The sequence below is a fragment of the Schistocerca cancellata genome, chromosome 1 (assembly GCF_023864275.1).
Source record: "Schistocerca cancellata isolate TAMUIC-IGC-003103 chromosome 1, iqSchCanc2.1, whole genome shotgun sequence".
Classification (NCBI taxonomy): domain Eukaryota; kingdom Metazoa; phylum Arthropoda; class Insecta; order Orthoptera; family Acrididae; genus Schistocerca; species Schistocerca cancellata.
This window is the reverse complement of record NC_064626.1, coordinates 1203188711-1203213377: the sequence shown is the minus strand read 5'-3', so window position 1 is coordinate 1203213377 and position 24667 is coordinate 1203188711. Positions and strand designations below refer to the sequence as shown.

The following is a 24667-nucleotide window of genomic DNA, read 5'->3' as shown; positions in this document are numbered from 1 at the left end:
TGGCTCGACGTGACAGACACCGCCGATCTACATAGCGTTCAGCATACAGTGTCACAGCTGCGGTTCCATTTCTGTGACATTTGCCATAAATTAAAATATAAGCTAGTTTTTCTTCGTTACTGAAGGCCGGCATATCGACCGGATGAAGGCAAATGTAACAGGCCACAAGAAAACAGGTTTTAATGTGGCAACGTATGTGAACTACGTTACAGTATGAGAGCAGTTCAGCAGACCAGATTAGGAGACACTTGTACACTGGAGGTAGAGCGTGCCGTGGTGATATTCGTATGTTTACGGCAGGATACAGGCGACAGTGCAGGCAACCCCTTCTCTGAGCTCAGTACTATATGTGAAGCATTACGTCAGAAACTGTGACGCCGTTGCTATGCTTTACAACCCATATATTTCAGAACTTATGTGGTTTAGAAACGTGAAACCAAGTGTGTTACAACCAATTGTACCTCTAGCTGTCATTTCGCAGCAATAAACGTTGTGCGCAGGACATCCATCATTATGATACCGCATTATTTGACACATTGTAAGAGGTGGACTGGTTCAAGGAAGGTACAGCTCAAGAAGGGGATAAGCTATCCCTCTTTAGGAGTGCCGTCAATGAAATATGTGCCAACGATGTGTTGTCATACAATAGCACACCATACATTAACACTCCACTGACATAGTACATCAATGACATCACCATTACCGGCAGCGTGATGTGCACGCTTGAGCCTCAGGACGTGTGTTAGCTGTGCGCTTCAACGAGTTGCATGTTTGCACCTGTTGCTGTTCTTCAGAGTATTCACCAGCGTTGTGTAGAACCCGTTGCCAGCGATGTGAAAGGCGCAGTATACCGTTAGCAGAGCCTGTTCTGTTGATGGTGCGAATGGAGCGGTCTACTGCCTATCCGGTCTGTGGAACAGTTCTGAAGCGACTGCCACGAAGTCACAAGAACTTAAGTCCGGGGAATATGGTGGATGGTACAGTACTTCCCAGTTCCATCGACTCAACAGAGCAGCCACAGCTTGCACTGTATGTGCCCGCGCATTGTCGTGCAAAATGATGGATGGGTTGCGCAGAAAGTGTCACCGCTTCTTTCACAAAGTTGGTCGCAAGTGATGTTCCAAACAGTAAAACTGTTCCCTCAGAGTGTCCTGTTTGAAAGCTATAATTAGGTCTGCATTATCCCTCAGTAGCTGTTTTGGGATTCTGGTATATGCCAGACTCAGATAAAATACACTCAAGGAAATTGAAATAAGAACACCGTGAATTCATTGTCCCAGGAAGGAGAAACTTTATTGACACATTCCTGGGGTCAGATACATCACATGATCACACTGACAGAACCACAGGCACATAGACACAGGCAACAGAGCATGCACAATGTCGGCACTAGTACAGTGTATATCCACCTTTCGCAGCAATGCAGGATGCTATTCTCACATGGAGACGATCGTAGAGATGCTGGATGTAGTCCTGTGGAAAGGCTTGCCATGCCATTTCCACCTGGCGCCTCAATTGGACCAGCGTTCGTGCTGGACGTGCAGACCGCGTCAGACGACGCTTCATCCAGTCCCAAACATGCTCAATGGGGGACAGATCCGGAGATCTTGCTGGCCAGGGTAGTTGACTTACACCTTCTAGAGCACGTTGGGTGGCACGGGATACATGCGGACGTGCATTGTCCTGTTGGAACATCAAGTTCCCTTGCCGGTCTAGGAATGGTAGAACGATGGGTTCGATGACGGTTTGGATGTACCGTGCACTATTCAGTGTCCCCTCGACGATCACCAGTGGTGTACGGCCAGTGTAGGAGATCGCTCCCCACACCATGATGCCGGGTGTTGGCCCTGTGTGCCTCGGTCGTATGCAGTCCTGATTGTGACGCTCACCTGCACGGCGCCAAACACGCATACGACCATCATTGGCACCAAGGCAGAAGCGACTCTCATCGCTGAAGACGACACGTCTCCATTCGTCCCTCCATTCACGCCTGTCGCGACACCACTGGAGGCGGGCTGCACGATGTTGGGGCGTGAGCGGAAGACGGCCTAACGGTGTGCGGGAGCGTAGCCCAGCTTCATGGAGACGGTTGCGAATGGTCCTCGCCGATACCCCAGGAGCAACAGTGTCCCTAATTTGCTGGGAAGTGGCGGTGCGGTCCCCTACGGCACTGCGTAGGATCCTACGGTCTTGGCGTGCATCCGTGCGTCGCTGCGGTCCGGTCCCAGGTCGACGGGCACGTGCACCTTCCGCCGACCACTGGCGACAACATCGATGTACTGTGGAGATCTCACGCCCCACGTGTTGAGCAATTCGGCGGTACGTCCACCCGGCCTCCCGCATGCCCACTATACGCCCTCGCTCAAAGTCCGTCAACTGCACATACGGTTCACGTCCACGCTGTCGCGGAATGCTACCAGTGTTAAAGACTGCGATGGAGCTCCGTATGCCACGGCAAACTATCTGACACTGACGGCGGCGGTGCACAAATGCTGCGCAGCTAGCGCCATTCGACGGCCAACACCGCGGTTCCTGGTGTGTCCGCTGTGCCGTGCGTGTGATCATTGCTTGTACAGCCCTCTCGCAGTGTCCGCAGCAAGTATGGTGGGTCTGAAACACCGGTGTCAATGTGTTCTGTTTTCCATTTCCAGGAGTGTACATCAACAGCCATATGACGACCGAAACTAAAATATCGCCTGATTTGATCTTGGTTTCCCACAGCAACAACATCAAATATGAACACTGTGTTTGGCTGTACTTCTCCCGGTGGAGGGATATCACTGGTCTCACTGAATGTTATGTCACACCATCTACACCCTGCAGAATTCTCTGTAATAGTTGCTATTTGGGCTGAAATAGTGTTTTCGAAAATACACTTACACGCTCAAAGTGGACTCCATCCAGATTTGTTATCAACGACATGAGAACATTTGTCTTACCACAGTTGGATGGACCTACAATTATAGTAGGTATGTTGTCAGGACGGAGTACGCGATTCTTCTTCTTACAGTCTTCTCGCGCTCCGTCACAGCTCCAGTCGCTTACAACAAAGTCTTGAAGATTCATCTACCCTATTTATAGTTTTAAAAGAAAAGAGAGCACACACCTGTTTTTCTTTTGAGAAATGCTCGTACTTCAGTCGTCAGTCTTCTCAAACCAGAGGCACGAGTGATGCTCCCCCACAACACTACGATATCGTGAATCACCACAAACATGTGCACCCTTCTCACTACATTTCTGCATTGAAAACCCTGAGATATATCCGCGGTATGAAGAAGGAAGAAAGAAGAGGAAAGATCAGCGAAAGAAATGGAGAAAAGGGGAGGTCACAATGACTTCTCTCCCACAAAAGTTTCCATTCAATTAAATAGATATTATTCTGTCGTAATAATTTAACTTCAGTTTAATGGGGAGGGAAGTTAAATTTCTATATGTTTGGGCACACCTGAGAAATCGTTGTCTTAGAAAATTTCTAGAGAAATAATATTTTATGGACGAATGTGGAGTGGTTCTGTTGCTTTAGCTGTTTAACGTGCAACCGTGACCCTGCGGCCTGCCGACGCTTAGGCGCAGACAGCCCGACCCGGCCAGACCGGGCCGGCAGAAGGCGTCTGTAATCGCCCGGAGCGGCGCGCAGCCACGGCGGCTGCGGATCCGCTATCTGCGGCGATTAAGCGCGTTTAACTTTCATAATGGCCGGCGGCCGCAAGTTGCCGGCCTCGGTCTCGGTCTCGGCCCGGCCTAAGCCGGCGCCCAGCTGCCGCGGCACGCTGTCCTGATGGACCGCCGAGCAAACTCCCGCACCGCCGCCAGAAGCCAGGCGCGCGGCGTTACCCCGCGTCAGCGTCCGAGCAGCGACGGTAAGCTCGGCCAGTCCTCCACTGCGCTCGTGCGCACACGTTATAGAAGACTCTGATGTCACGAACGGTAACTAAATTTCTCATATACCTAATTTATTTCAAATGTTCAAATGTGTGTGAAATCTTATGGTACTTAAGGGGCTCCGGAAAGGCTCAAAATCATGATAAGTTCAATTTTTACTTTTTTGCGGTTTCTGAATCTGCAGACTATTACCTTTTAATAGATATAAAATTTATTCAATTCCGAAGACTACAACTATTTTTAAATTTTTTTTTGAAATGTGTTCTACATGGGCGTGATCCACTGTGGCGCTGTTAAACTGCTGTCAAATGGTGTTATTATTAACGTCCGTGTTCATCAGGTACATTTTAGTGATGTGAGATAAAGTATGTGTTGTGGCTAACCTGTGATGGTTCACTATATATCGCTGGTGTGATTGTCGATTGTTTCATGTTTATTTACTCTGTCGTTATCTCGAAAATATTCGTAATTAATTCTGTTTCTTGAGTCTCTGTTTTGTTGAGGTATAATAATGAGTAAAAGTAAAGTTATTAGAAATCCTCTGAAGGCTTTTAAGAAAAGGAGAAATGTTGGAAAGCCAAAGGTATGTGTTATTACTGTAAATAATAACATTCTAACATGGTACGAGCGATGCTTGCTTTAGACAAGGAACGCCTTCGGGGTGAAGACACGGCTGTAAAGAGTCTAGAAATACAAGCAAGAGTAAACAGGAGGAGGAACAAGAGGAATCTGGAGGAGGAGTTTGCAGAGGATGAAGATAATCCATCCTATGGACCTGGAATGCACTAAAAAGTTAATCCAATCTTTGTCGCTCGATTCCTAAGACTTTTATTTTCTCATACTAATTACATGTTTTCTAAGGATCTTCCAAACATATTTGTTTCAAACTTTCAGTAAATGTTACACAGTACCTTCTGCATAATTTAACACAGCCTTTTTCTAAAAAAACTGTATATTTTTGAATATATAAATAAAAAATTGCAAAAAAAATGTTGTGAATTTTCATTACAATTGAAAAAAAATCATCTTTAATAACTGAACTAAAATTTTGTAAAATCCCTGTGTTACGTTGTAGCCCATATTCCAATAAATAATCTGTAAAAAGTTCAACTTCCTACCTCAAATACTTTGTGAGGAAAGATGTAATTTATAAGCGTTATTTTAACATTGCAAGTATAGGGCGTTCCGGACCCCCTTAACTGCTAAAGTCCCTAAGACTACACACTACTTAACATCAATTATCCTAAGGACAAACACAAACATCCATGCCCAAGGGAGGACTCGATCCTCCGCCGAGACCAGCCGTACAGTCCATGACTGCAGCGCCTTAGCCCGCTCGGCTAATCACGCGCGGCCCTAATTTGTTTCAAATAGTGTGTTTTTACATATACATTTCACAAAATGTGTGCCACAATGTTCATAAGGCACTTTAGTGTGCATGCAGTGAGGTACTACGTAGCAATATTAGCGATTTACTCTCCTATTGCTCTCACATATTGAGAGACAATCAAGTTCCTCCCACACTCGGCGCAGCATATCCCCATCAATGAGTTCGAAAGCATCGTTGATGCGAGCTCACAGTTCTGGCACGTTTCTTGGTAGAGGAGGCTTAAACACTGAATCTTTCACATAACCCCACAGAAAGATATCGCATGGGGTTAACTCGGGAGAGCGTGGAGGACATGATATGAATTGCTGATCATGATCTCCACCACGACCGATCCATCGGTTTTCCAATCTCCTGTTTAAGAAATGCCGAACATCATGATGGAAGTGCGGTGGAGCACCATTCTGTTGAAAGATGAAGTCGGCGCTGTCGGTCTCCAGTTGTGGCATGAACCAATTTTCCGCGGGCTACGCGTGAAACTTCCCCGCACGCGTTCAACCGTTTCTTCGCTCACAGCAGGCCGACCCGTTGATTTCCCCTCACAGAGGCATCCAGAAGCTTTAAACTGCGCATACCATCGCCGAATGGAGTTAGCAGTGGGTGGATCTTTGTTGAACTTCGTCCTGAAGTGTCGTTGCACTGTTATGACTGACTGATGTGACTGCATTTCAAGCACGACATACGCTTTCTCGGCTACTGTCGCCATTTTGTCTCACTGCGCTCTCGAGCGCTCTGACGGCAGAAACCTGAAGTGCGGCTTCAGCCGAACAAAACTTTATGAGTTTTTCTACGTATCTGTAATGTGTCGTGACCATATGTCAATGAATCGAGTTACAGTGAATTTATGAAATCGCTTCAACCATTTGTAATAGCCCTGTAATAAGCTTTTCAGAGCATTCACACAAGGTTGGCGCCGGTGCCGACACCTAAAACGTGCTGATATGAGGAAGGTTTCCAACCGATTTCTCATACAAAAACAGCAGTTGATCGGCGTTGCCTGGTAAAACGCTGTTGTGATGCCTCTTGTAAGGAGGAGAAATGCGTACCATCACGTTTCCGACTTTGATAAAGGTTGGATTGAAGCCTATCGCGATTGCGGTTTACCGTATCGCGACATTGCTGCTCGCATTGGTCGATGTCCAAAGAATGTTAGCAGAATATGGAATCGGTGGGTTGAAGAGGGTAATACGGAACGCCGTGCTGGATCCCAATAGCCTCGTATCACTAGCAGTCGAGATGACAGGCATCTTATCCGCATGGCTGTAACGGATCGTGCACCCACGTGTCGATCCCTGAGTCAACAGATGGGGACGTTTGCAAGGCAACAACCATCTGCACGAACAGTTCGACGACGTTTGCAGCAGCATGGACTATCAGCTCGGCGACCATGGCTGCGGTTACCCTTGACGCTGCATCACAGACAGAAGCGCCTGCCATGTTGTACTCAACGACGAACCTGGGTGCACGAATGGCTAAAATCCATGTTTTCGGATGATTCCAGGTTCTGTTTACAGCATCATGATGGTCGATCCGTGTTTGGCGACATCGCGGTGAACACACATTGGAAGCGTGTATTCGTCATCGCCATACTGGAGTATCACCTGGCGTGATGGTATGGGGTGCCATTGGTTACAAGTCTCGGTCAACTCTTGTTCGCATTGACGGCACTTTCAACAGTGGGCGTTACATTTAAGACGTGTTACGACCCATGGCTCTACCCTTCATTGGATCCCTGCGAAACCCTACATTTCAGATTTCAGCAGGATAATGCAAGACCGCATGTTGTAGGTCCTGTACGGGCCTTTCTGAATGGAGAAAATGTTTGACTGCTGCCGTGGCCAGCACATTCTCCAGATCTCTCACCAATGGAAAACGTCTGGTCAATGGTGCCCGAGCAACTGGCTCGTCACAATACGCCAGCCACTACTCTCGATGAACTGTGGTATCGTGTTGAAGCTGCATGGGCAGCTGTACCTGTACACGCCATATAAGTTCTGTTTGACTCAATGCCCAGGCGTATCAAGGCCGTTATTACGGCCATAGGTGGTTGTTCTGGGTACTGATTTCTCAGGATCTATGCACCCAAATCGCGTGCAAATGTAATCACATTTCAGTTCTAGTATAATTTATTTGTCCAATGAATACCCGTTCATCATCTGTATTCCTTCTTGGTGTAGCAATTTTAATGACCAGTAGTGTATTATTCTCAATCAAGACACCCGGTTGTGGTGATAGGAAGTGTTAATGAAGCACACAATGGACCATAGATCATTAAAATTTCATTTCAATCGGAGCCGCTGTATATCCTCATGGTCATTAATAGGTGTAACCAAAAAACGAAAGAATACTGCTACCGAATATCATCTAGTGCACGGCTTCACAAGAAGCGTGCGATCAGACAGGGGGTTTCTTAGGCGTGTCTGCTTACTTTTCATTGCAGAGAACAATATTTCGCAATCCTATGTGGAGCCGTACACTGATTGCTATTGTAGGCACCTGTTTGCGGGAACGAGGAAATATATTCTGAGGCACTTGTCTATAAAATTCCAAAATGTTTTTTCTTCTACTGACGTTTGTGTATTCTCTGTCACACTGGCTGCAAGTCAACAATTTCCAGATATATGGAGAGGAGAGCAGACGAAAATTATTTCTTAATGCCTTCATTTCTTAAAAACGACGCTCAGATTCTTCCTTAAGGGGTACTAGAATATCTGTATAACGTTGAAAGTCTTTGTCAACAACAGCATCTTGCACTGACAATAATTTAGGGAAATGTGCTGGACATTCTTCTACCAGCTGCTGTTAAAAAAAAAAAAAAAAGTAAAGATTCCTCGCACGGGGGATTGAAGTGCGATGCTACGGTCGGTGTTCTGCCTACTTGCCAGAGCTGCCATTCGATGAAACCGCTGTTAAAATTGATCCTCCCACATTTCATACTCGTTATTCGCGCCCCTCCCGTGTTGTCGCGACCTCAGGGTGAGCGCTCATTTTCCCTCACTCCCCACCACGCCGTTGATGCTACTTTCGCGACTAAGAGCGTGAGCAGGCGCCACTGCTCATGCACATAATCTTCGAGGTGCATGTGATTGCGATAATTATTGCTAGCTGGAGGCTACTATGACATACTTACGCCTAGAATGATATTCCCACTCTGCAAAGGAGTGTGTGCTGATATAAAACTTCCTGGCAGATTAAAACTGTGTGCCGGACCGAGACTCGAATTCGGGACCTTTGCCTTTCGCGGGCAAGTGCTCTACCAACTGAGCTACCCAGGCATGACTCGCGCCCCGTCCTCACAGCTTCACTTCCGCCAATACCTCGTCTCCTACTTTCCAAACTTTACAGAAGCTCTCCCGCGAACCTTGCATAACTAACACTCCTTTCTTTCAGGAATGCTAGTTCAGTTAGGTTCGAAGGAGAGCTTCTGTAAAGTTTGGAAAGTAGGAGACGAGGTACTGGCAGAAGTAAAGCTGTGAGAACGGGGCGCGAGTCGTGCTTGGGTAGCTCAGATGCCGGCACGGTAGCTCAGCGTCCTCGGTCAGAGAGCTGGCTGACATCCGTAATAAAAAAACTGAGTCAAGGGATCAACAAACGAACTACAACCAATGTCACCTGACGTCAGCTACGGTCAAATCAGTTACGAACAAACAGAAAAAGAGATGGTAGAGCACTTGCCCGCGAATCGCAAATGTCGAGTGTCGGTCCGGCACACAGTCTTAATCTGCCAGGAAGTTGCATTGTTACCCCTTCTAACCGCATCACAGACATGTTTTATGAGTGACACATTAGGTGCTGTACCGGCCTTTCAAAAATCCAGACATCTCTCGAAGTTAACCAGATGATGCAATAAAATGCAGAGAAACTCAAAGCGGCAAAATTAATTTACTCTATTACTTGACGTAAAAACCAGAAACCAGATAGTAACCAGTACATGGTTACAAAGGTACTACAGCCTCGGCAATAAGTACATTCGTAATCTCGGTTTTAAATTTGGGTCTCCCTTCCCCCTCTCTCCATATCGGCTCCCAGCCATTTCCCGTATATCTCGGTATCGGTTGTTTTATGACAATTGAGGTTATCGGTACACTTCACAGTACTAATATGCAATGGGTAATGGGTTACTTAATATGATAAGTATAAATTCCAGTGGTTCGTTAATTTCATTGGTTGTCTTAATTTACCTGGCCATAGAAGAAAATTATCAGTTTTGTCTGAAGCTGGGCAACTAAATGTGAGTGATGTTTTTTGGGTTCATGGTCAGTATGATGTAGAGCTTGATTTTACAACATTTGGTGAGAACTTAGGCAGATGCGATGCAAAATTAGAGAGGTGTGAGAAGTGGATGGACAAAGAAGGGGATGTAGGAGACGTACAGAAAGAGGAGAAGGAGGTCGTGAGAGAGAGAGAGAGAGGAGAGAGAGAGGAGCAGGAGATGGTGAGCTGTGAGAATGGGATGGACACAGATAAGGGAGGAGGAGACATAAGTAGGAGATGAAGAGATAGACAGGGGAGGAGTAGATAGGGGTGGAAGGAATTACAGGAATATATTGAAACAGAGAGGGGGGAGGTGTGGGCAGTAATGTGTCGAGTGCATATGCATGCGAAACTGCACAGAAAAAGCAAGTATAAAATGGAAGAAGTCGCATACTTATGTTTGGGAAAAGTCAGTTATTAAAAAGATTCTGCAAAATGGAATGACGACACAATTACTAACTGTAGGTATATTTAAGGATAGCAGTTCAGTTAACTTGTACTAATATAGTCGTTCAGCAGATGGTTTGAGGAGCAGTCTACAGCAAATAGCTCAAGAATAGTACCCATATTAGGGTGCTCTCCACATCTCTAGTACTACAAAGCACTCGCAAAAGTGACAAAAAACAGAAGTAAGAACTTCTCCGACAGTGAAGGGACAAGTATTCTTTTTTTTTTTTTTTTTTTTCGAGGCCTAATCTCTGCCGGGACGTGCGGTCGCTAGTCTTGGTTGTTTGCATATTTTACGTCGCGGCGTCCGGCATCCGGCGCAATCGCGTAAATCCGCGGCCGACATGATGGAGGGTCTTTATCTGCGCCGCCAGTAAATTCTTGCGGCGCAGCGCTGTTATCACGGATCCGCTACCTCACCCAGCCGCCGCTGCCCCTCCAACCCCTTCCCGGCGCCTCGGTTGGACCGCGGCTGGTGCTACACCACTCTGCCCCGCCCCTACGCATAAAGATCCTCCGAGCCAAGCCGGACACGGCTGCGTGACGTTTGGCCGGACACTGGAGATTCTGTCCACCGGGCGACGGAAACGCTTCGAGGTCTTTGTCGGTCTTGTAAAAACGCATAGCGGAATTGCGCTGCTTCAGCAGTGATCCGCTGTATGTTATGAAAGATTCGATTGTATCACCTTTGTTATGGGATGGCATGTATGTAACACATTTCTCTATTACCGTTTTGGAGATATGATCCATCTGTCCAAATAAATAAAAGTCTTTTATACCATATGTGTACAACTTCCTTTGATTTACGAAGCGTCGTTAGTATACTCCAACACAGGTTTGTATTATGCATGTAATAAGTAATGATAGACAACAAAAATGAGGATTCTTTTTCAAATCAACACAACAGCTTCATTACCACTACATCCCTTGCTATTTTCTTTTTATAAGTTGTCACGTAACAACATTCCCTCACGCCGATCGGTTACATAAAATGACCATGTGATATTACTCCGAACAGTTCTGTAATAAGACAATCGGTTCAAAACCACAACTGAAACTTGATTAAAATCTATAGCACGCGATCACCTAATTTCAGTTTTCCATCTAATCTAAAGGTTTCCAGGGGGAATGATAACTAGATTTTCAGTATTTAATATAGATACTTACTGAATTTAAGAAAATTGTAAAGCTGTCGTCATCCACTCATTGAGAGATATGATTTCCCACTAAAGATTTAACGAAATAAGTGCAGTATTAATTTTAGAAACTTTGTGTTCATCTTAGCTAGAATGCATTCTACCAGTATTTGAGAATGAGATAACATTGAGACTTCTCACAATCATTACACTTAATTTATTACCTTCTGCAAACTTTTTCTGCCCGACAACACCACAGCCACCCCACGCACACATATACACAAAAAAATTTTGTTGTTCATGCAGTAAAACTTCAACTTAGTTACTTCTTTACTATTAACTCTATTCACAACACATTTCCCACACTCTGCCCCTTACTATCACTGAACGTACCTGCTAAATTATAACATTTTACAACACATAGTTCAGGAGGTGTGACATAATAAACAATGTGACACCATTTTGACATTTTCATTGATCTATGAGTCATTTATTTTAAACTAATAAAACCAAGATATTTAAGGTTTCACGTTTCTCAACTGTAATTTTTTTAAAAATGTTTAACGTCAAATACATCTACATCTACATCTACATGATTACTCTGCTATTCACATTTAAGTGCTTGGCAGAGGGTTCACCGATCCACAATCATACTATCTCTCTACCATTCCAGTCCCGAACAGCGCGCGGGAAAAACGAACACCCAAACCTTTCTGTTCGAGCTCTGATTCCTCTTATTTTATTTTGATGATCATTCCTACCTATGTAGGTTGGGCTCAACAAAATATTTTCGCAATCGGAAGATAAAGCTGGTGACTGAAATTTCGTAAATAGATCTCGCCGCGACGAAAAACGTCTTTGCTTTAACGACTTCCATCCCAACTCGAGTATCATGTCTGCCACACTCTCTCCACTACTACGTGATAATACAAAACGAGCTGCCCTTTTTTTGCACCCTTTCGATGTCCTCCGTCAATCCCACCTGGTACGGATCCCACACCGCGCAGCAATATTCTAACAGAGGACGAAAGAGTGTAGCGTAAGCTGTCACTTTAGTGGACTTGTTGCATCTTCTAAGTGTCCTGCCAATGAAACGCAACCTTTGGCTCGCCTTCCCCACAATATTATCTGTGTGGTCTTTCCAACTGAAGTTGTTCGTAATTTTAACACCCAGGTACTTAGTTGAATTGACAGCCTTGAGAATTGTACTATTTATCGAGTAATCGAATTCCAACGGATTTCTTTTGGAACTCGTGTGGATCACCTCACACTTTTCGTTATTTTGCGTCAACTGCCACCTGCCACACCATACATAAAACTTTTGTAAATCGCTTTGCAACTGATACTGGTCTTCGGATGACCTTACTAGACGGTAAATTACAGCATCATCTGCGAACAACCTAAGAGAACTGCTCAGATTGTCACCCAGGTCATTTATATAGATCAGGAACAGCAGAAGTCCCAGGACGCTTCCCTGGGGGACACCTGATATCACTTCAGTTTTTACTCGATAATTTGCCGTCTATTACTACGAAGTGCGACCTCCTGACAGGAAATCACGAATCCAGTCACACAACTGAGACGATACCCCATAGGCCCGCAGCTTGATTAGAAGTCGCTTGTGAGGAACGGCGTCAAAAGCTTTCCGGAAATCTAGAAATACGGAATCAACTTGAGATCCCCTGTCGATAGCGGCCATTACTTCGTGCGAATAAAGAGCTAGCTGCGTTGCACATGAACGATCTTTTCTGAAACCATGCGAATTACGTATCAATAGATCGTTCTCTTCGAGATGATCCATAATGTTTGAATACAGTATATGCTCCAAAACCCTACTGCAAACCGACGTCAATGATATAGGTCTGTAGTTCGATGGATTACTCCTACTACCCTTCTTAAACACTGGTGCGACCTGCGCAATTTTCCAATCTGTAGGTGCAGATCTATCGGTGAGCGAGTGGTTGTATATGATTGCTTAGTAGGGAGCTATTGTATCAGCGTAATCTGAAAGGAACCTAATCGGTATACATTGTGGACCTGAAGACTTGCCCGTATCAAGCGATTTGAGTTGCTTCGCAACCCCTAAGGTATCTACTTCTAAGAAACTCATGCTAGCAGCTGTTCGTGTTTCGAATTCTGGAATATTCCATTCGTCTTCCCTGGTGAAGGTATTTAGGAAAACTACGTTCAATAACTCCGCTTTAGCGGCACAGTCGACGGTAACAGTACCATCGGCACTGCGCAGCGAAGATATTGACTGCGTCTTGCCGCTTGTGTACTTTAAATACGACCAGAATTTCTTCGGATTTTCTACAAAATTTCGAGACATTGTTTCGTTGTGGAACCTATTAAACTCATCTCGCACTGAAGTCCGTGTCAAATTTCGCGCGTCTGTAAATTTTAGCCAATCTTCGGGATTTCGCGTTCTTCTGAACTCCGCATGCTTTTTCCGTTGGCTCTGCAACAGCGTTCGGACCTGTTTTGTGTACCATGGGGGATCAGTTCCATCTCTTACCAATTTATGAGGTATGAATCTCTCAATTGCTGTTGCTACTATATCTTTGAATTTGAGCCACATCTCGTCTACATTTGCATAGTCAGTTCGGAAGGAATGGAGATTGTCTCTTAGGAAGGCTTCTAGTGACACTTAATCCGCTTTTTTAGAATAAAATTATTTAGCGTTTGTTTCTGGTGGATATGGAAGAAACGGTATTGAGCCTAGCTACAACGACCTTGTGATCACTAATCCCTGTGTCATTCATGATGCTCTATATTAGCTCTGGATTGTTTGTGGCTAATAGGTCAAGTGTATTTTCGCAACCATTTACAATTCGCGTGGGTTCACGGACTAACTGCTCGAAATAATTTTCGGAGAAAATACTTGATACATTAACTCATTTTGAAAGTAGTCAGATGTCTGCAGCACTTTTAGGCACGAGAGTTCGAATCTTTAAAAAATCGAGTTTGTTGCTTTGGAGGTATTGCGCACTGTGCCAAAAATTTGCCTGTTCATTTATTCAGTTTTAAATAAAAATACATGTTAATATTGATTAATATTGATAAATGTCTCGCAAAGCTCCTTGTGTCTGAGTCGGTAAATGTGTTCATTAGTCACGATAAAAACAGAATGATCCAGTCTTCTGACTGATTTGACGCGACCCTCCACGAATTACGCTCCTGTGCCAACCTCTTAATGGCAGAGTTGAGCTCGCAACCTACGTCCTCCACTGTTTTCTGGATCTGTTCGAATTCCTGTTTACCCCTACAGTTTTTAACCACTGTTTCTCCCTCTAGTACCACGGAAGCTAATACCTGATGTCTTAACAGTGTCCTATCATCCTGTCCCTTCTTCTTATCATGGTTTCCATGTATTCCATTCCTCGTCAATTCTGCAGAGAGCTCTTAGGGCACGACTAACTGCAGTATGTACACTCCTGGAAATGGAAAAAAGAACACATTGACACCGGTGTGTCAGACCCACCATACTCGCTCTGGACACTGCGAGAGGGCTGTACAAGCAATGATTACACGCACGGCACAGCGGACACACCAGGAACCGCGGTGTTGGCCGTCAATGGCGCTAGCTGCGCAGCATTTGTGCACCGCCGCCGTCAGTGTCAGCCAGTTTGCCGTGGCATACGGAGCTCCATCGCAGTCTTTAACACTGGTAGCATGCCGCGACAGCGTGGACGTGAACCGCATGTGCAGTTGACGGACTTTGAGCGAGGGCGTAAAGTGGGCATGCAGGAGGCCGGGTGGACGTACCGCCGAATTGCTCAACACGTGGGGCGTGAGGTCTCCACAGTACATCGATGTTGTCGCCAGTGGTCGGCGGAAGGTGCACGTGCCCGTCGACCTGGGACCGGACCGTAGCGACGCACGGATGCACGCCAAGACCGTAGGATCCTACGCAGTGCCGTAGGGGACCGCACCGCCACTTCCCAGCAAATTAGGGACACTGTTGCTCCTGGGGTATCGGCGAGGACCATTCGCAACCGTCTCCATGAAGCTGGGCTGCGGTCCCGCACACCGTTAGGCCGTCTTCCGCTCACGCCCCAACATCGTGCAGCCCGCCTCCAGTGGTGTCGCGACAGGCGTGAATGGAGGGACGAATGGAGACGTGTCGTCTTCAGCGATGAGAGTCGCTTCTGCCTTGGTGCCAATAATGGTCGTATGCGTGTTTGGCGCCGTGCAGGTGAGCGCCACAATCAGGACTGCATACGACCGAGGCACACAGGGCCAACACCCGGCATCATGGTGTGGGGAGCGATCTCCTACACTGGCCGTACACCACTGGTGATCGTCGAGGGGACACTGAATAGTGCACGGTACATCCAAACCGTCATCGAACCCATCGTTGTACCATTCCTAGACCGGCAAGGGAACTTGCTGTTCCAACAGGACAATGCACGTCCGCATGTATCCCGTGCCACCCAACATGCTCTAGAAGGTGTAAGTCAACTACCCTGGCCAGCAAGATCTCCGGATCTGTCCCCCATTGAGCATGTTTGGGACTGGATGAAGCGTCGTCTCACGCGGTCTGCACGTCCAGCACGAACGCTGGTCCAAGTGAGGCGCCAGGTGGAAATGGCATGGCAAGCCGTTCCACAGGACTACATCCAGCATCTCTACGATCGTCTCCATGGGAGAATAGCAGCCTGGATTGCTGCAAAAGGTGGATATACACTGTACTAGTGCCGACATTGTGCATGCTCTGTTGCCTGTGTCTATGTGCCTGTGGTTCTGTCAGTGTGATCATGTGATGTATCTGACCCCAGGAATGTGTCAATAAAGTTTCCCCTTCCTGGGACAATGAATTCACGGTGTTCTTATTTCAATTTCCAGGAGAGTATTTACATCCTGTTTCAAAATCGTTGGACTGTACGCAGGGGACCTGTACCTTGACTGGCCCGTTGCCCGGATTTGACGTGTGCAGACTTTTTTTCTGGGAGGAAAGCGGAGAGATGCTGCCTACCAACTGCAGCCGATGATATGGAACACCTTATTACTGCAGCCTACTCGGTCATCTCCGTTGAAATACTAGAACGTGTGCAGCTATCGTTCCATATCACACTGTCTCGTTATTGATCAGGATTCAGACAACTAGTGTATGCACTTGTGATCTTCTTTAGTGCATGCTACCATAGGTATTGTACATGAGTCGATGTGGGAACTTTTCAAAATACGATATCTCGTAAGCCACTCGCACTAGAATTCAGCAGCAGTGAACAGTGACATTCTAATGCACCCTGTTTTTAGTTTGTTAACGTCAACAGACATTGTTCGTTTCAAGAAGTGCATGTTTGTGCAAAAAATTACATTTTATTGGTATTATTATAACCTGTTGATTGACAAACAATGCGAGCCCCCGACTGCCAATCCTTTATGTGAAAACCATAAGTCGATAGCCCTGTCCATCAGCACCTAACCACCCTGTATATTCAGTGGCAGGCGCTAGCTGCAAAATTACGTGACCACACCACATCAAGACATATTGTGTAACCGGTTTTAACATGCCAGATAGTCCAAACAACGTTCCTTACAAACTGTAACCTTCTTTACTACGGCGGCGTCGGATGGCGATCATTTCAGAAAGCTTCTGGTCTCGTACATACATCTCTCTCTTTCGATGCACATGATATGCGGCTGTTTTGCTTGAAACTTTCACCATCGGCTCGCTGCTGAGAATGGACAACTCGTACGAGGCGGTTCTTGTTTGATTTGTCAGAATTCTAGCGCGTCTGGCACACAGTGAGGAGTGCCACTTGTCACCAGACAACTGAAGAGCGCGGAAGTGTCTCGTGCAACATTTTTACCAGTTAGCAAGTTAACAAGGAAATTGTTAAGGCTTTCGTGGCCACTTGTTGACAAACTGCTTATTGGCTTCTGTCTCGGGTTCTTCGGCCGACGTTCATATAATGGTTTTTCTGACGTCAAACCACCACCCGAGCCAGAAGAGAGGCATGATTAGTACGCTCGTAACGAGAGCAGGACGAATATGTGAGCCGCAACACCTCAAACGAGAAATGCAACACCTGGAAACTGTCCTGAGGAGCAATGGGTACTCCACAAATTATATTAGAAGTGTAACAGAGCCAAACGCTCGGCGAAGTAAGGAACCAGAAAAAGAAATGTCGGGTACGGCCTTTCTGCCATACATCCCAGAGTGACGGACAGAATCGGCCTTATATTGCGCAAAAATGGCGTAAAGACGATTTTAAAACCGAGAAGGAAGATCAAAGAGTGTCTTAGATCGGCGAAGGAGAAAAGAGACCCACTTGCAATGTCGGGAATATACCGTATACCATGCACATGCGGAAAAGTTTATGTCGGAATGACTGGACGATCCATCAACACCAGGATCAAAGAGCATAAGCGACATTGCAGGTTGGGGCAGGTGGAGAAATCGGCCGTGGTAGAGCACGCACTGAATGAGACCGACCACTTAAAAAAATTCGCCGACACGGAAGTTCTGGCTGTAGAGAAGCACTATCACACGCGCTTGTTCAGAGAAGCTGTAGAAATACTAAAACACGCGAACAGTTTGAACAAGAAAGAGGAAAGCCTTAAGGTAAACGGATCCTGGCTTCCCGTACTGCAGCGAACGACCGTCGCAGGTAGCAAGAGGAGAACCGCACCGGAAATGACCGCAGAGAAGCCCTCGGACGTTGGCGCGCCAGGTACCTATAGTCTGCGCCCGCGAGCTCGGCTCCAGTTCACCACCGGCAATGGAGGGTGAAGCTTTGACAATGCCAGCCACTCGTGCTGGCGAAACGTCAGAAAAATCATTATATGAACGTCGGCCGAAGAACCCGAGACAGAAGCCAATAAGCAGTTTGTTAACAAGGAAATCTAGAGGACCACCACCACTTAATATGTACTGAGAAGTATCAGTACACAAATGTACACACATTTTACATATTTGGAGTACTAAACTAAACAGGCCTTGGAAGGCCCAACGGTAACGACCGCCCGCAGTGTCATCCCAGCCCACAGGTGTCACTCGATGCGGATATGGAGGGGCACGTGGGCCGCACACTGCTCTCCCGGCCTTATGGCAGTTTACGAGACCGGAGCCACTTCTCAATCGAGCAGCTCTTCGGTTTGCCTCACAAGGGCTGAGTGCACCCCGCTGCCAACAGCACTCGGCAGACAGGATGGTCACCCATCCAACGGCTAGCCCAGCCCGACAGCGCTTAACTTCGGTGATATGATGGGAACCGGTGTTACCACTGCGGCAAGGCCGTTGGCAATATTTGGAGCACAGCATGAATTAAATCGCTAATCAATTTTACAACATTCGTTGGTGAATTATGAAATTGTGGTTTCAACTGTGCATATTCATTACATTCCGACTTCTGCCAGTTTCACGTCTTTCTTCCTATTGTTCCTTTCTTTAGTAATTTTCCGAGCCCCTGCAGCGTTGATGATCTTGGCTGTAAATCTGTTTCCACCTTTAAAGAAGATGACATGATAGCCGGGACGTCGTAGCACTGCTTTTCGCGAGTACAGTCGATAATTTGTAGTGATCGCATTTTTATGATTATAATTACAATTTGTTAAATTGCACGCATGTGTGGAATTTCCATATTAAATATGTAGTGTTGGCAAAAGAGCCAACACTGTGTTGCAAGAGGAGGCCGAAATGCACGCGTCAACTCACGCAGGTGGGCGGTAGGTCTGTAACAGGATACGTAATGAATGCTATAAAGAAAAGTACGTAGCTGCTGGAATACTTAACTATAATCCATCATTTGTATACAGCATTCTTGATGATACAAGTGAGACTCTCTCTAGAAATGGTTAATGTCGCCTTGCTAGGTCGTAGCCATGGACTTAGCTGAAGGCTATTCTAACTGCCTCTCGGCAAATGAGAGAAAGGCTTCGTCAGTGTAGACGCTAGCAAAGTCGTCGTACAACTGGGGCGGAGTGCTAGTACCTCTCTCTAGACCTGCCGTGTGGTGGTGCTCGGTCTGCAATTACTGACAGTGGCGACACGCGGGTCCGACATGTACTAATGGACCGCGGCCGATTTAAAGCTACCACCTAGCAAGTGTGGTGTCTGGCGGTGACACCACAAAATAAACGGAATCAAAAAATTTTAAATTGCACCTGTGTGTGGAATTTGCAAAATGTATAGAAAGATTTAGAGCGCTAGCTGATAGAATGTAAGGAGATTACTCACAAACATTTATTTTTAGAAGCAAAAGTATCTTTGGACCTTTGTTAAGGAAATACAGTTTACAAATTCCAGAATGAGATTTTCGCTCTGCAGCGGAGAGTGCGCTGATATGAAACTTCCTGGCAGATTAAAACTGTGCGCCCGACCGAGACTCGAACTCGGGACCTTTGCCTTTCGCGGGCAAGTGCTCTACCATCTGAGCTACCGAAGCACGACTCACGCCCGGTACTCACAGCTTTACTTCTGCCAGTATCTCGTCTCCTACCTTCCAAACTTTACAGAAGTTCTCCTGCGAAACTTGCAGAACTAGCACTCCTGAAAGAAAGGATATTGCGGAGACATGGCTTAGCCACAGCCTGGGGGATGTTTCCAGAATGAGATTTTCACTCTGCAGCGGAGTGTGCGCTGATATGAAACTTCCTGGCAGATTGAAACTGTGTGCCCGACTGAGACTCGAACTCGGGACCTTTGCCTTTCCCGGGCAAGTGCCCGCGAAAGGCAAACGTCCCGAGTTCGAGTCTCGGTCGGGCACACAGTTTTAATCTGCCAGGAAGTTTCAGCTTACAAATTATTTTAGTTATAAGAAAGGCATAAGCATTTGCCCGTATCAGTTACAAGGTTCTCCTGATCGTTAACAGATTTTTTAAGTGGAACGGGGAGACTTTGACGAGAGAGTTGTAGTGCATTTACATACAGGGTGATGATCGGGCTGCTGACGGCGCATGGGAAGAAGTGCTGTGGACGGCTGGCGGCAGTTCGCTGTTGCGATAGCGCGCCCGCATCTCGTGGTCGTGCGGTAGCGTTCTCGCTTCCCACGCCCGGGTTCCCGGGTTCGTTTCCCGGCGGGGTCAGGGATTTTCTCTGCCTCTTGATGGCTGGGTGTTGTGTGTTGTCCTTAGGTTAGTTAGGTTTAAGTAGTTCTAAGTTCTAGGGGACTGATGACCATAGATGTTAAGTCCCATAGTGCTCAGAGCCATTTTTGCGATAGCGCAGGCAGCTGACTTGCAGGCTGAGACGGCTGACCCCATTTTCCTCTCGGCTGGCGGCGTGGGGGCAGCGGGCGCTGCTTGTCGTTGGCAGCTGCCGACGTGTTGGCGGAAGAGACCCTCACACGTCCACCAGCAAGTGCCTCGTTCTGTCCAGACCACAAGTGTCCTTCCAAGGCTACCTGTTCAAGCTCTGCAGAGGTATGTTCCTGGACGTGGGCCCGCGTTCGACTGACTGGCTCAATTTCCTCTTCTTGTCAATCAAATTCATGCTCACCGTCATTGTGAAACTTTATTGTGTCACACATACTTCTCACGGTACGAAAGGAAGACCACACACAGACTTTACTGCCGATGGAATTCCATCGCTGGGCAAACTCTCCTGGTGAGAATAGATTTCCTATGTCCTGTCCGTTTAACACGTCCTACTCCTCCACTGCTAACATCTGCTTTCCCTCCATTGTAATCCTTCTGACACTTCTGTTGACAGCAGAGTACTCGTAGATGCTAAGAGGGGAGCATTCATTCCCTGAGCAAGTTACATACCGTCCATTTCACATTGGCCTCTCACGTCATGTAGAAGGATGGAATTGTCCACTCCACCCTTCATCTGTTCTCCAGTTTTTCAAGGTATTTGGGACTCCGACCTTGCTACTCCTCTGAATAGCATAGGAAAATATTCTGCTGTATGACGGCGGCAGCGCGAATGACGCTGGGGGCGGACAGTTACTGACTGCCCTGTTCCAGTGCATGCCTCTGGCTCCCACGGGGGTGGCCACAGATTGGGAGCGTGTGCTGCCGGTCCCCTACCTTCAGGTCCATTGAGGCATGTAATTACGAATACATAACCGGATTACTATGTAGTCGTCAACCAATTAATGCAATACAGAGCTAAGACAGCATACCACTGTGATTAGGCCAGAAAGCTTGCAAATATCTCAGTGCGTACCACTAAACTACACACTAGGTAAATTCGATGTTCTTGAAATACAGGTCATCAAAAATATGACAGGTGCAAATCCAACGAAACATATGAATGGCTGTGTGGAATGTATTGAGACACAACAATCGACCACAAAACAATACGATATGATTATTGAACTGAATGAAATTTTTATAAATGTTGAGTCACAAGTAGCAAATGCATTTAATAATCATTTCTTGAATATAACAGGTTCGAATCCTGCCTCGGGCATGGATGTTTGTGATGTCCTTAGTTTAGTTAGGTTTAACTAGTTCTAAGTTCTAGGGGACTAATGACCTCAGCAGTTGAGTCCCATAGTGCTCAGAGCCATTTGAATATAACAGAAAACATAGGGACAAAAAGTTCAAGAGCAAAATGACAGTTGTGAGTTGAAAATGTAACTTTCAAGACATTCAGTTATATTAATATATCACCAACTTCTCCTTCTGAAATTAGGGAAGTTATATATTCTCTCAGAAATAAAAGCACATCTGGTTTTGCTGGTGCCTCCAATAAAGTACTAAAGATATGTTCCCATATAATAAGACCATTCTTTTCCGAAATATGTAATGCAGCACTAACATTTTCCACAGAGACTGGAATATCGTTTGTTAAACCCCTCTTTAAGAAAGGTGGTAAGAGAGAGGTCAAAAACTACCGGTCTGTTTCACTGCTGACATTCTCCAAAATGTTTGAGAAGGTGATGTGTTTTCTAGAACAGTATCTCGCCTTAGCAACAATAGTATCCTTAGAAAATTTCAGTTTGTATTGCTCCACTGACAATGCCATTAAAGCGTTCACTCAGCAGATTTGAAATCATCAAATGGTACAATAGCGCCAATTGTTATTTTCTACGACCTCTGTGTAAATTGTAGTATTCGCCAGTTACAGTGATGTTCTATGGGACCTCTGTGTAAATTGTAGTATTCGCAAGATACAGTGATGTTCTATGGGACTCATACTATGGCCAACCAATGGATAATGTCATATGTAACCAAAAGAATGAACAAAGTTGTACTTAGAAATTCAAGAAATATAGACCAGGGACATTAGTCTGACTGGGGTCTATTAGCGTTCCTCGCATATGTAAACGATCGTACGTCTAGTATACAACAAGCAGAATTCGTTATTTTTTCAGATGGCACTAGTACTATAATCAGTCCAAGCATACATACAGAAACAGAAGAAATGGTCAACAAAGTTCTTAAAAGTAACAATGATTTTCTCCGAATGGCCTCACCCGCAGTCTTAGAAGGACACAACATACTCGGTTCTGCACCAATGACAAGAGTAAAACATGGCGAGGAAATAATAAACACGGTTGAAAGTTCAAATTTCTTCATATTGATAGGAACTTAAATTGAAAAAATAAGCATTTTGGAACTCTAAAAACATCCTCGTTTGTGCTTAAAATCATTGCAAATCTCTGGGAGAGACAAATCAGCAACCTGACAAATTTTGTATATTTTCATTCAATAAGATCAGCTGGAATAATGTTCTGGAGTAACTCATGTTTAAGAAAGAAAGTCTTAATTGGTATAAATCGTGCTGCAAAAGTAATACGTGGTGCTCATCCACGATCATCTTGTACACTCCTCGAAATGGAAAAAAGAACACATTGACACCGGTGTGTCAGACCCACCATACTTGCTCCGGACACTGCGAGAGGGCTGTACAAGCAATGATCACACGCACGGCACAGCGGACACACCAGCAACCGCGGTGTTGGCCGTCGAATGGCGCTAGCTGCGCAGCATTTGTGCACCGCCGCCGTCTGTGTCAGCCAGTTTGCCGTGGCATACGGAGCTCCATCGCAGTCTTTAACACTGGTAGCATGCCGCGACAGCGTGGACGTGAACCGTATGTGCAGTTGACGGACTTTGAGCGAGGGCGTATAGTGGGCACGCGGGAGGCCGGGTGGACGTACCGCCGAATTGCTCAACACGTGGGGCGTGAGGTCTCCACAGTACATCGATGTTGTCGCCAGTGGTCGGCGGAAGGTGCACGTGCCCGTCGACCTGGGACCGGACCGCAGCGACGCACGGATGCACGCCAAGACCGTAGGATCCTACGCAGTGCCGTAGGGGACCGCACCGCCACATCCCAGCAAATTAGGGGCACTGTTGCTCCTGGGGTATCGGCGAGGACCATTCGCAACCGTCTCCATGAAGCTGGGCTACGGTCCCGCACACCGTTACGCCGTCTTCCGCTCATGCCCCAACATCGTGCAGCCCGCCTCCAGTGGTGTCGCGACAGGCGTGAATGGAGGGACGAATGGAGACGTGTCGTCTTCAGCGATGAGAGTCGCTTCTGCGTTGGTGCCAATGATGGTCGTATGCGTGTTTGGCGCCGTGCAGGTGAGCGCCACAATCAAGACTGCATACGACCGAGGCACACAGTGCCAACACCCGGCATCATGGTGTGGGGAGCGATCTCCTACACTGGCCGTACATCACTGGTGATCGTCGAGGGGACACTAAATAGTGCACGGTACATCCAAACCGTCATCGAACCCATCGTTCTACCATTCCTAGACCGGCAAGGGAACTTGCTGTTCCAACAGGACAATGCACGTCCGCATGTATCCCGTGCCACCCAACGTGCTCTAGAAGGTGTAAGTCAACTACCCTGGCCAGCAAGATCTCCGGATCTGTCCCCCATTGAGCATGTTTGGGACTGGATGAAGCGTCGTCTCACGCGGTCTGCACGTCCAGCACGAACGCTGGTCCAACTGAGGCCCCAGGTGGAAATGGCATGGCAAGCCGTTCCACAGGACTACATCCAGCATCTCTACGATCGTCTCCATGGGAGAATAGCAGCCTGCATTGCTGCGAAAGGTGGATATACACTGTACTAGTGCCGACATTGTGCATGCTCTGTTGCCTGTGTCTATGTGCCTGTGGTTCTGTCAGTGTGATCATGTGATGTATCTGACCCCAGGAATGTGTCAATAAAGTTTCCCCTTCCTGGGACAATGAATTCACGGTGTTCTTATTTCAATTTCCGGGAGTGTATTTATCTGATTAAAGAATTTGACATTCCGACTACTGATTTACAGTATATATAAATTCCCTGATTAAATTTATTGCCGGCCGCTGGTGGCCGAGCGGTTCTAGGCGCTTCAGTTTGGAACCGCATGATCGCTATGGTCGAAGGTTCGAATCCTGCCTCGGGCATGAATGTGTGTGATGTCCTTAGGTTAGTTAGGTTTAACCAGTTCTAGGGGACTGATGACCTGAGATGTTAAGTCCCATCGTGCTCTGAGCCATTTGAAACATTTTTCTTTTTTTGAAATTTATCGTAAATAATTCACTACAATTCTAAAGGAGCAATGATCTACGTAACTACAGTATTAGAAGGAAAAATTACGTTCATTACTCAACATTAAGATTGTCTTTAGCATAAAAGGGGTTGCAAAATGATAGAACG

At 46.4% G+C, this 24667-nt stretch overlaps 1 pseudogene; it reads right to left on the bottom strand.

Moving 5' to 3' along the window:
* Window positions 1–18239: 18239 nt before the first annotated feature.
* On the bottom strand, window positions 18240–18357 carry LOC126095551 (5S ribosomal RNA; annotated as a pseudogene).
* Between the last annotated feature and the right edge of the window lie 6310 nt (window positions 18358–24667).